This window comes from Phacochoerus africanus, chromosome 11, assembly GCF_016906955.1.
Source record: "Phacochoerus africanus isolate WHEZ1 chromosome 11, ROS_Pafr_v1, whole genome shotgun sequence".
Taxonomy (NCBI): Eukaryota; Metazoa; Chordata; class Mammalia; order Artiodactyla; family Suidae; genus Phacochoerus; species Phacochoerus africanus.
In genome coordinates, this window is record NC_062554.1 from 138,040,766 (window position 1) to 138,053,979 (window position 13,214).

Below are 13,214 nucleotides of genomic sequence, written 5' to 3' on the forward strand. Positions count from 1 at the left end.
GCCGTGAGCTGTGGTGTAGGTTGCAGACGCGGCTCGGATCCCATGTTGCTGTGGCTCTGGTGTAGGCTGGTGGCTACAGCTCCGATTCGACCCCTAGCCTGGGAACCTCCATATGCCGCGGGAGCGGCCCAAGAAATAGCAAAAAGACAAAAAAAAAAAAGATAAAGATAAACACATAAACAGATATGCAAATAGACAACAGAGCAACAGAACAGCAACTATAGCGCTTGAATCAGGGAACAGAAGCCAGCGAGATGCGGTTGTACTGAGGAACAAGCAGTCACAGCACCTAACACACCGGGCTGCAGAAAGGGACCTCCTCGGAGTTCCTGCTGTGGAGCAGTAGGTTAGGAATCCGACTTCAGAAGCTTGGGTTGCTGCGGAGGCAGGGGTTTGATCCCCCAGCCCAGTGCAATGGGTTCAAGATCCCACGCAGGTCACAGCTGCAGCTGGGGTTCAATCCCTGGCCTGGGAACTTCCACATGCCCCAGGTGCAGTCATAAAAATTTAAAGAAGGAAAGGAGAAAGGAAGGAAGAGAAAGGCCGCCCAGGGGACACGAGCTACAAGAAGAAGTCAATCCAAAATGACAGTGTCTGCAAATAAAGTTTCCTTTCTCTTTGGTCACAGTGGGAGAAGGGTGACATGAGCCTTCCTCAGGCAAAATCCCCTGCAGCCCTGGTTCCTTCTACCTCATCACTCAGGTATCCTCTTGGCCTTAAAATACTGCGTCCTTCTGATCCACGTGACCAGTGAGAGATGGGAAACTATGCAAAGAATCCTGTAAAAGAACTTAGAGGCCAGGCCTACAAACGGCAGCTATGACCTCCGCTCCTACTGCGTTTGCTTCACCTCAGCTTTAACGCCCCATCTCTTTGTTCCTGTTCTATTTCTCAATATTTAGGCAAATTTCAATCTTTTCCATGTCTACCTTGGCTATTCTTGGGTTTTGCACTGACACATAATTTAATCAACTTCATATACATTTATAAGCTTATTGTGTATAGCTTTGGACAAAAGGGATTTACTGTTTCCAACTGTAGTTGCTTTGCCCTCACTGGTTAAGATATGTTTTATTTTAGTGGTAAATTCCACATTATAAGAGACATTTCAAAGCTATTAATCCCACCTTCAATCTTGGACTTTGCTTGGAGCTTACAGAACTTTTTTTTCCTCTTTTTTCTTTTTTGGCTACACCCACGGCATATGGAAGTTCCTAGGCTAGGGATCAAAACTGTATCACTGCAGTGACTCAAGCCACTGCAGTGACAATGCCGGGTCCTTAACCCCCTCAGCCATCAGGGAACTCTTTACAGAAATTCTTGAATCCAAAGAATCTAAGCTGTTATTTCTACAAATATTCTGTCTCTCTTCTCCTTTTGAGATTCCAGATTCTCCGATGAGAGAATTTTTCACTCTGTTCCCCTTGTCTCTTGCAATCTTTTTCGGCTATTACTTTTCCACTTTGTGTTTCAGTTTGGATATATTTTTCCCATTTATTGAGGTACAGCTGACCATTTAAAATTATGTATATTTGACATGTACCACTTGATGATTTGATGTGTGTGCATATTGTTAAATATTCACTGCATTCAAGCAATTTGTCATACCCATCACCTCCCGTGGTTTCCTTTCTTTTCTCCTTTCTTTCTTTCTTTCTTTCTTTCTTTCTTTCTTTCTTTCTTTCTTTCTTTCTTTCTTTCTTTCTTTCTTTCTTTCTTTCTTTCTTTCTTTCTTTCTTTCTTTCTTTCTTTCTTTCTTTCTTTCTTTCTTTCTTTCTTTCTTTCCTCTCTCTCTCCCTCCCTCCCTTCCTTCCTTCTTTCTTCCACTCCTTTTTTGTGGCAAGAACACCCAAGATGTACCTTAGCAAATTGTAAGTGCTCAGACAACAACGTCAACTATAATCACGTCTTGTCATCACATCTTCACATTTGCACGTAGCATCTTCGGAATGTATTCCTCTTGCACACCTGAAACTCTGGAGCCCTCGGCCAGCATGGACCCATTCGCCCTACTCCTCAAGCCCTGGAAACCACCATCCCACCTCTGCTTCTACGAGTTTGACTTTTTCTAGATTTCACATAAATGTGAGATCGTATAGTATTTATCTTTCTGTATCTGGCTTATTTCACTTAACACAATGTCCTCTAGGATTATCTATGTCATTGCAAACGGCAGAATAGCCTTCTTTTTCAAATATATTTGTGTGTGCGTGTGTGACATTTTATTTAACCGTTCATCCACTGATAGACCATTTAGATTGTTGGCTATTATGAAGAATTCTGAAATGAACACGGGTGCAGATACAGTCTCAATATCCTCATTTCATGTCCTTCGGCTGTAAACCCAGAACTGGGATTGCTGGATCGTAAGGGAGTTGCAGTTTTTCTTTTTTAAGGACCCTCTTCACTGCTTTTCCATATGGCTACCACGTCACATTCCCACAGAAATTGTGCAAGCGTTCCCTTTTCTCCACACCGTCACTGACACTTCCCTTGTGTGGTTTGGATAACACCCATCCTGACGGGTGTGGGGCACCCCACTCCGGTCTGGGTGTGCATCTCCCTGATGACGTGTGGCGCTGACACCTTTTCAGGGACCCGTCAGCCTTGTGTGTCTCCGTGACTGTCTTCCAGTTCACTAACCCCGTTCTCCGGTGTTAGACACACCAGACATTTGCTCTTAGACTCGCCTCACAGGTTTCCAGTTTGCATTGCATTCTAGTATTGCCATTTGATATTATAGACCCAAAATCGTGCCTGGAACGCCTTAGCAGTCTCTCGTTTTTCTCTTTCTTCTATGAGCATGAGTCATACTCGCATGTCTGTAAAAGCCCCTCTCATGATCTGACTCCCTTTGGGTCTATGTCTATTACTTGCTTTGGTTTTTGCATATTGTCTGTTACTCGATGCTGTCTCTGGGGGCGCTTGCTTATTTCTCGCCAAGTTCTGAGAGAAGCTTGCAGAAGCCCTGCAAGGCCAGGTCCTTAAACCACCATGCCAGGCCAGGGGTTGAATCTGCTGCACCACAGTAAGAACTCCTGAAATACACTTTTTAGCAGAAAAAAAAAAAAAGCTGACATTTATAACACGTAATATCAATAACCTGTGTGTTACTGAAAATACAGTATTTTTTAGTAAATACTGTTACTAAAAAAACTGGCAGACTGAAAAATATACTTGCAAGAAGGATAAATACAGAGAAAGCAAATGAAGGAGAACTGGGAAAACATGCCAATAGATATTTGGAAAAATTATAAAAAAGCAATTAATTGAAAATTGCTAATAAGATTATGGGAAAAAATTTAACTTCATCAAGAGTCAGGAAATTACAGCCTTAAATGGGATAGTTCTCCCTCGGATTAATAAAAATTAAAAAGACATGTAATGTCCAGTTTTAAACGAGCGGCGGAGAAAAGCATTCTCAATTTTTAGTGTAATTTCACTTTTAGAGCAAAATCTGGCAAAATGCACTATTGGTAAATGAGGAAGAAGCTGGAGGTGAGCTAACAAGAAAAAAGGCATATTTGGTGATGCGTTTAGGAGTATATTCGTCTTTGGTTGATCCTGAGCTGAGACGTTAGGTCAAAATATATGTCAGTCACTAACCGAGGCGTTCATTTCTTTTTTTTATCACTCAGTGAATTTATTACATCTGTAGTTGTACAATGATTATCACAATCCAGTTTTGACCAGTTCCCTGTCTGTCGCTGGAGACCAGAGTTTGACTCACCAGCTGCTCGCCGCTCCTGCTGGGCCGAGGCCCATGTCGGGCGGGTCCATCTCGACTGTTCAAACCCGTCTCTCAGGTTCCATCAGCTTTTCCTTCCCTCCAAGTCTCTGATTTGAATATGGCCCCTCTTTCTTTCAGTGATGCTTTGAACTTATTCACATTTGTATATTTTTATCACATCTTCAATGGCTTTTTGTAATTATAATAGGAAATACATTTGATTATTTTGCTTTTTTTTTTTTTTGGCTTTTTAGGGCCATGCCTTCTGCATATGAAGGTTCCCAGGCTAGGGGCAGAATGGGAGCTGTAGCCTCTGGCCTACACCACAGCCATGGCAACACCAGATCCAAGCCACATCTCTGCAACCTGCACCATGGCTCATGGCAATGCTGGATTCTTAACCCATTGAATGAGGCCAGGGATCGCACCTATGTCTTCATGGATACTAGTCAGATTCGTTTCCCTTGAGCCACGTCGGGAACTCCCGAGCCATGATGGGAACTCCTGCATTTTTAATTAAGGGTCAGATAGAACACATTATTGGTATAATGCAATCTAATTAAGAATGTAAGAATATGTAATTATTAATAAAATCTATATATAAATTATGTATTATAATTTAAATATTTAAGTTGACAAATATTTTATATCATGATTTTCTCAGTCAATTCTAACTTTAAAATTCCCCATATTTTTCCAAAGTTTAATTTCTTTTCTTTTTTTTTTTCATCCTGGTATTTCTGAAGTTTAATATTTATGTAAATGATTCTCTAATTTATTCAGAATTTGTTTCGTTTTTCCTTTTAGGCCTATTTGTGTGCTCTTAGGTGGGTACCTAGGATCACGATTTAATCTTGTGTAAAAGTTCTAGGTCATTTTACAGTAAGGAGTTTTTCCTTCTGATTGGTTTGCAATATCTACTACCTCACCCACAATTTTAATATCTAACATTTGATAGCATAAAAGGCAGTACTTTCTCTTCTTTAGTTCTTTCTACATTTTTACACTCTAAATATTACAATTTTAAATGTTTAAATTTTAATTTAAAGAATTAATTTCATGACTTATTTTCAAAATAATGTGTTTATTTTTTCAGATGCATTTCTGAAAGTATTTTATTTAGAATAAATTGATACCCTATTTAAATTTTAAGGGACGTCCTCTATATTTTTCTCAATGATGATTAGGAAGTAAGGAGTTCCCATCATGGCTCCGTGGTTGACGAATCCAACTAGGAACCACAGGATTGTGGGTTCAATCCCTGACCTCACTCAGTGGGTTAAGGATCCAGAATTGCCATGAGCTGTGGTGTAGGTTGCAGATGCGGCTCAGATCCCGAGTTGCTGTGGCTGTGGCTGTGGCTCTGGTGTAGGCCGGCACCTACAGCTCTGATTAGACCCCTAGTCTGGGAACCTCCATATGCCGCGGGTGCGGCCCTAAAAAGACAAAAGACAAAAAAAAAAAAAGATTAGGAAACAACTTAAATGTCTACAATATTCACATCTTCGCTGCCATTACCAGTACTCACGATTTTATTGTTTCAGGTTGCACTTACATCGATAATAACCTTAGCATTTTATACTACACTTAGACCCTCATGTTTTCACTGGGGCCAAAGAAAAACTGTAACAATCAAAAGGCTAAGACTAACATGCTGTCAATATGTAATTCATGCCAAGTGGCAAAATTCCATATGTACACAGTGAAAATCTCCCTTCAAAGTCTGTTGGACCAGCCACCAATTCCTTTTTCAGGAGTGACCCAGGTTCTCGGTTCCTTGTGGATCTAGGTGTGTTCTAGGAAGACATTTATCCAGGCACATACACATGTAAATACGCACTCAAGTTTTCTGCGTTTTTTAAAGAAATAAATGCAAATAAACAAACCATGCAATTCCCTTCGTTAATCATGGCAACTTAATCCGTGAACTGGTTTTTCTTTCTTTTTACAGCTGCATGAGCTGTCACCATCACTTACTGAGCCAGACCCCTCTTGGTGACCACTTAGGGAGGTCGTCCAGGGAGAAGCAGGTCGCTGGAGGACCCCGAGGGCCAGAGAGAACCTGCCGGGGACGAGCCGTCCTGTGTTCTCAGACAGGCTCATTAACGAGGGCAATTTATGCCTGGACTTGGCTCAACATTAGCTCAGCTTCCCATTTTCCAATAAATAATGTACATCACAGGATTGAGTGCCTCTCACTATCTTGCCAAGTGTTTATCAGAGGCAGGCATAATTTGATTTAGGAAAAATAAACTCCTGGGACATTTCTTAAGCCCAGAGTTGTAAAGTATTTGGATAAATCATTCCCTGAGACGTGAGTATAAAAGAGAGATGTCTGCTCCCTTCTCTGGGTGGAGATCCAGAAGTGGCACTGCTGGATCACAGGGCAGCTCTGTTTTCACCTGCATGCGGAACCTCCACCCTCTTTCCCACCGTGGCTGCACTCCTTCCACCTATGAGCTCTCCCACGTTCACGGAGGCACTATTTGTAGTAGGCAGAATGCGGAAACCATCAAATGCACACTGACCAGTGGGTGGATGGAGAAAACGTGGTGAATTCATACCGGGGAACCCTATGCAGCCTTCGAAAGGAAGGAAGTTCTGACCTTTGCAACAACACGGATGAACATTGAGGGCAAAATGCGAAATAAGCCAGGTGCCGAGAGACTGAGGCCACGTGTGGGAGATCCCTCAAGGATCGGAATTCATAGACTCGACATTGAGTGGTGGTCTTGCAGGGGCTTGGGAGGGGGAATAGAAGTCACTCGCCCACACGTGTGAAGCTTCGGGAAAGCAAGGGGGGTGAACGCCACAGGTCTGGCCCACCCAGCACAGTGAGTTCCTGGGTGCCCCCATCCTGTGTGGTCACAGCCGGGGTCGGTCGCACCTGTGGCTCAAACAAAATAATGCGAAATAAGCCCAGGAACTCCATATACCATTGAGCAGCCAGAAGAGGGGGGGAAATGCCATTTGACTCCATGTCACTGTGAGCTTACTCTGCATGTCGGTACCTCAACATTCTGCTTTCTGTATTTTTTAAGCAGATCCGCATGGGCGCTTCGCCGAGGGCGCCAGGAGTGCAGTGCGTGGGTAAACCTGGTGAACTGGACGCGGCCTTGTTTATGTTACTCCTGCCTATGGACCGACCTGAATCCCGGCTGAACACTGAAATGGGTGTGAGGTACCTGAAAGGGGAGCCCAGGCAAAGCCTGGAGAGAAGCGCGGTGTCTTCACCGCCCAAAGCCCACGGGGCGTAGCTTACTGAGAATGGGGGCGTGAAGTCGGGTTCAGATGAACCGCACACAGGAGTCACCTGCCTGGATCCCGCTCGCTGTCATCCGGAAGCTGCGCTGCTTCAAACAGCTTTTTCATTTACTTTTCTGTATGTCCGAATTTGCTGTTTAACTTTAACAGGCGCTTCAAAAGCTGGAGAATGAAGGGAATTACATTCTTATTTTTACCAAGTTTCTTCAATAACGTTAAAATTTAGAGCTGGTTTGGTCACGAGGAAACTCCAGACGGGTGAACGGTATAACAACATGAAACCTGTTGGATGTTTCTCATCCGCTCATTACGCTAAGGATTCGCAGCGGAGAAATGTATGCCAGTTGGGCAAGAGGTCAACAGAGATAAATCATTAAGTAACGCATGGCAATGACTTTGCCTGTACGATCTGCAGTGGAATTCTTAGCCCATGAAGCAGACTGCTCATTAGTCTCGTCAAAGGCGGATATGTTTAAACAGGGTTTCATACAAGATTTTAAAAAATCACTATTTGCACACTTGAATGTGTCTCTGCTTCAAATTAGGAGGAGATCATTTGATGAATCTATGATTATTCTTTTCAAATCAATAGCGAAACGCAGAGTGAAGGCTACAGGTTTTCTCCCATTTTTGCTCTCCCAAGGACCGGTCGTTCTGCTTGGGCTCTGCAGCTAACAGCGAACTTTGAGACTGTGTTCTCAAAGCTCTCATCTAATAGGTCAGTTTCTTTTTCTTTCTTTCTTTCTTTTTCTTTCTTTTTTTGGGCCATGCTTGAGGCATGAGGAAGTTCCAGGGCCAGGGCTCGAGGCCATGCCGCAGCAGTGACAATGCAGGGTCCTTAACCCACTGCACAACCAGGGAAACTGACAGCTCAGTTCTACCCCACGTTTCTGAGAACATGGGTGAACGAACTCAAGGTGGCCTTTTCCTGGCAACCCACCCTCCTATTTGCTATGGAGTTCCCTCAATATTAGCTGCCTTTTGAGTCTTATACGTGCTTCACTTGTTTCAGATGATAAAAGTAAAAATATGCAATATGAAGTTGTAATGAAGTGATTTGCTGTTATTAAATGCCTACTTCAGTGGCAGCTGTCATGGTAGCTAAGCCTGCTAGAGGTGGGTTGGCGCCCTTGGCTAAGAAGCTTCTAATTGTTTGGGGGCGGAGAGTAAACAGTAAAGTATTTATTTATTTTGAATATACCTATAGAAGAATGCTGCCACAGAGATGCTAAATGCAAACACTTAGATGTTAGACTTTCGTAGCTTGGGTCTGTTGCACTTTTCTTAAAATCAAATATATCTCACTGCTTTCATTTTCTTTTCCTTATGATGTCACTTACCCCACTGCTACCCTGTGAGAAAATGTCAGTTACCCCGTCACCCAGCTAAGAGGAATCAGGAATGGGATCCAAACCCAACTTCAACTGGTGCCTCTGCTTCTGCCTTTGTCATCGTGAATGTGGTGGCTTCTTCCACCCATCAAACCTCCACATAAATATATTAATGAGGATACATTAATATACATAGAGGACATTATATAATTACATCCATAGATCAAAAAAGCAGTAATACGAGTGTATTACAAATAAAACAGTACAATGGGAATGCTGTTGAGTATTATTACTTTAATATGCTGTTTCATTTTACTTCCCAGTATCTGACTGAGAATGCCTACGCAAATATTCATAAAGGAGATGGCTATGTAGTTTTCGTGTTTGTTTCTGTGATATCGAGGTTATGCCAGCAAAGAAACATTTTAGGAACTCTTATCTATATTCTGAAGCATTTTTAAAGTATTAGAATCTATTCTTTCTAACCTTTGAAAAATTACTTTTCGAAACTCTCTGTTTGAGGTTATATTTGTACTTATGGGATGATTTTTAATAAAATATTTTGCATGTTCTGTGACAGTAAGATTTTCTCTTTCTCTGTGGTCAGACTGTAACATACGACATGGCAAATCACCACCTTTCCCCTTTCAAGTGCATCAGCTCAGAACTGAGCAGAATAACCAGTGACATCCTTGGATCCTTGGGCTCCCACATGTAGTCTCTTATTTTCTGTGTTTCCTATTCCCCTTCCTCTCTTCCTTGATTAAGTTAGCTGACAAAATAGCCATTGAGTTATTTTCCTCAAAGAAACTTCTCTAAGTTTCTTACTTACATTTTTCCATTTTCTTATTTATTTCTTTTTGTTGTCTTCGATGCTTCCTTTTGCTTCCTTTGCATATACTTTTGTTGTTCTGTTTGAATTGGACTATTACATTTATTTGTTTTGTCCCTTCTTGTTTATAGTGTAGTCTTTTCATTGGAGAGTTGAGTGTTAGGATGTTTACGTGGCCCCCTGCGTGAGCGAGAGCGATGTATCCTTGCCCATGTCCTGAGCACTTTAGATTTTTGGGATCCCTTTTTACCGAATGCTGTTGGAGAAAGATCAGAAAATCATCCCAGATGGTAGGATGTTTGCCTAGATTATGATGATGATTTGGGCTGCACTCATGGCAGGCAGACACTCCCAGGCCAGGGACTGAGTTCTCACTGCAGCAGTGACCTGAGCCGCCACAGAGACAACACCAGATCCTTATCCCACAGCACCACCAGAGAACTCCTAGATTATTTTTAATATCCAGTTTCTTTACAGTGTGATGGGTGGGAAGTTTTGCTATAGAATTCAGGGACGTAGCTTCGTGGTATTTCGTCAATATTCCAAGGGCGCATGAGCTCAGCGTGACCGCCCTTCCAACAGTATCAACTTGGTTAGGATGACACTTTCTCTGAAAGGTTTTTTTTTTTCTCTTGGACCTGTATTTGACTTTTTTGTAGGTATATTTTGTACTTTGACTTTGGTAAATGTATTTTTATTAGTCATAAATTCTACCATTTTCATTTTTCTTCTTTGAAGAATGAGGATATCTTTTCCAGATAAAATTACCTTTGAAAGAACTCTGCTTTTCCAGGAATTCTGAGGTGGACTGTCCCTCCACACAGAAGGGAGTGAGGGAGACGTGAGCAGGAAGGCGCAGAGGTCCCGGGAGGGGAGCGGGGGTGGGAGGCGCCTGGGAGGCAGAAGGGGCTGGGAGGTGAGCGGGAGGGGCGCTGGGAGGGGCAGAGGCCGCCTGGGAGAGAGTGTGCTTCTTGGCTTTCCAATGAAAACACTATTGTGAATTGTGATGCTCTCGCAAGTTTAAATTAGCTTATCAACAAAACTTTCTCAATTGGCACAAAATAAACACAACCAATATGGAATCCAATAAGCCGAGGGAAGACGTTGTATGTGGAGCTTTCTGACAAGCTAATTTCCCAGCTGATTACGTTGGACAGATAATATACGTCAGGAGAAAGCTAAATATACAGACTGAACTGTCACCTGAGTTACCCGCTTTGACGGCCTCCAACCTGAGCTCATAAAATGATTAAAAAAGGAAGGGAGTGACAGTACCCTTTCCGTCCTGAGAAATGTGTGTGTCTTAGAAGGGCTACTGCAGAAGGGACCAATTTGCATGTAAACAGGGTTTAAGGATGAGAACGTCGTTAACTCACGTTTTCAGAGACAAATACATCCTTCGGTCCGCAGAGCAACAACCAAGGCAGAGAGCGGATGAGGGTGGCCCAGCTTCCCACCGCCTGCAACTCCACTGACTTGAACCATTAGAAAAAATGCGTAAACTTCGTGAAATACCAGGTTTACACCCAGACACACCTCAGTCCAAGTGTGACCCTCTGCTTCCCCTGGTGCCTCCGCCTCAAGGAAGTCGCCCGCCACCCCCTCAGCCCATCACCTCTGCTCAGCCCCGCCTGAAAAGTCGCCTGTCGCCCTGGGAGGTGGGCATCAGCAGCGGGCCCTGGGCACCTGGCCTTCCGGCCGCCTCAGGATGTAGATGACATGCCCGTCGCCAGGTGGGCATTGAGGAGGAGGGTATGGCTCCTTGAGAAAGTGCCAAGCAGGTCAGACAGGACGGGCGGGAACGTTAACACCAAGGGACCAGTTCCGACCCCTGAGAACCGAGGAGCGGGGCTCAGGCAGATGGGTCTCTCCTCCTTCCTGCTCTCACCCGACTTTTCTCAGGTGCCTCCCTCTGCGCAGTCCACTCAAGGCGTCCTGCAAGGTTGAGGCCAGCTGGTTAGGGTTAGGCCACCGGCCTCGGTCACCCTGCTCATGTGCCACCTCGCCTCACGCCCTGGGATCGCCTCCTCTGGGTGAAGCCCGTGACCGTAGGCCGGGTTTTCTATGGGGGGCGGCCTAAGACACCTGCCGGCCGAATAGGACGGAACGATTTAAGGGTCATCGCTGGTATGTTCACTCTGACCTTCACGCCCAGTGAGAAACGCGGGGCACGGACCTGGGGTTGGAGCAAAGAAGAGTCCCCGATCATCGTCATTAGATTATAATGATCTGTGGGCAGGGGTTGAGAGGAGAGAGAGAGAGGGGGGGAAACGTTTTGTGTTGGGTGGAAGCACACAAACTTACCTCAAATGTGAGACTGGAAAGTAAAACGAAGCAATAATGTCCAAACAATATTTCCACAATGGCCAGCTTAAAAGAGTAGACGCCTGAAAAGCCAACCAACCTCGTACAGACGACGTCTTCTCCCCGAAGCCGCAGCGAGTAGCTTTTCCTCCGCTGACGGTCAGGGGCTTGATTCTCAGGGTTGGGGCTAAAGACGGGAACAGTCCCCACCCCCGCCTGCAGTTCAGCACTTCGCCTTTGCCCGAAGTTCAAGGCACCGGCTGCTCTAACCCGAGTAGCGTTTTCGGGTTTGAATCGACTGTGCCTGATTGACAGGGGGATGGGCGGGTCAACCCTGGCGACTCTCGCTGGCGCTTCTCCAGCCATGAGCTGTGACCTCAACGAATCCAGCATTCTTTGTGTGAGGCGTTAGAAAATACTTTTAAAAAACTACCGGAAAAAGTCAATGAAGGCAGTCACCAAGAAAGAGCACCGAAGACTTGATTTTATTCACTCAATCCTGTGTCCAGTGAAAGAAAGCATCAAAATCAAGGATCCGTGTTCAGTATAAAAGTGGATCGGGGCTAAGGAGCATCAGTGACTAATTCTGGACAAAGGCTCAGTATCTGACTGTTTACTTTTCGTCATATGTCCATAAATGGCCTGAAGAGAAGCGAGCTGAGCTTTGAAATTATGTGATGAAAATGTATTTATGGACATAAAAACACTAGTTCAATGCTAGTGAAAACACCATTTTGAAATCTGATTTTTATAAAATGTATAAAATCAAGTTTTTATCAAATATTGATCAGAGAAAATGTATAAAATAAAATCAGATTTTATGCAAATCAAAACCACTATGAGGTACCACCTTACCCTGGCCAGAATGGCCATCATCAAAAAGTCTACAAACGATAAGTGCTGGAGAAGGTATGGAGAAAAAGGAACCCTATTACGCTGTTGGTGGGATTGTAAACTGGTGCAACCACTGTGGAAAACAATATGGAGAGTCCCCAGAAAACTAAACATAGAACTACCATTTGATCCAGCAATCCCACTCCTGGGCATCTATCCAGAGAAAACCACGACTCGCAAAGACACATGTACCCCAATGTTCATTGCAGCACTATTTGCAATAGCCAGGACATGGACACAACCTAAATGTCCATCGACAGAGGAGTGGATCGAGAAGATGCGGTCCATTTACACAATGGAATGTGACTCAGCCATTAAAAGGAGAGAAATAACAGCCTTTGTAGCAACATGGATGGACCTGGAAATTATCGTGCTAAATGAAGTCAGCCAGACAGTGAGACACCAACATCAAATGCTATCACTTACATGTAAAATCTAAGAAAAGGACACAATGAACTTCTTTGCAGAACAGAGACTGACTCACAGACTTTGAAAACTTATGGTTTCGAAAGGAGACAGGTTGGGGTGGGGGGATGCACTGAGGGTTTGGGATGGACATGCTGTGAAATTTGGTTGTGATGATTGTAGTTCACCTATAAATGGAATAAAATTCATTAAGTAATAAAAAAATCTGATTTTATAACATGCATATGCACATCTCTTGTAAAAATACAAAAAATGTATGCCAAAAAGTTATCCAGAGTGGCAGAAACACGCGTTATTTTTATTTTATCTTCCGCCGTTCCCATCTGTAAGAGTCTCCTTTTTGTGTAGCAGACCTGCTTCCCTCGTGTGATAAAGGACTCACGCAGAGCTCCGTCTGCTCAGCCGGGGTGGCGGCGTGGGGTCCTCGGTCACA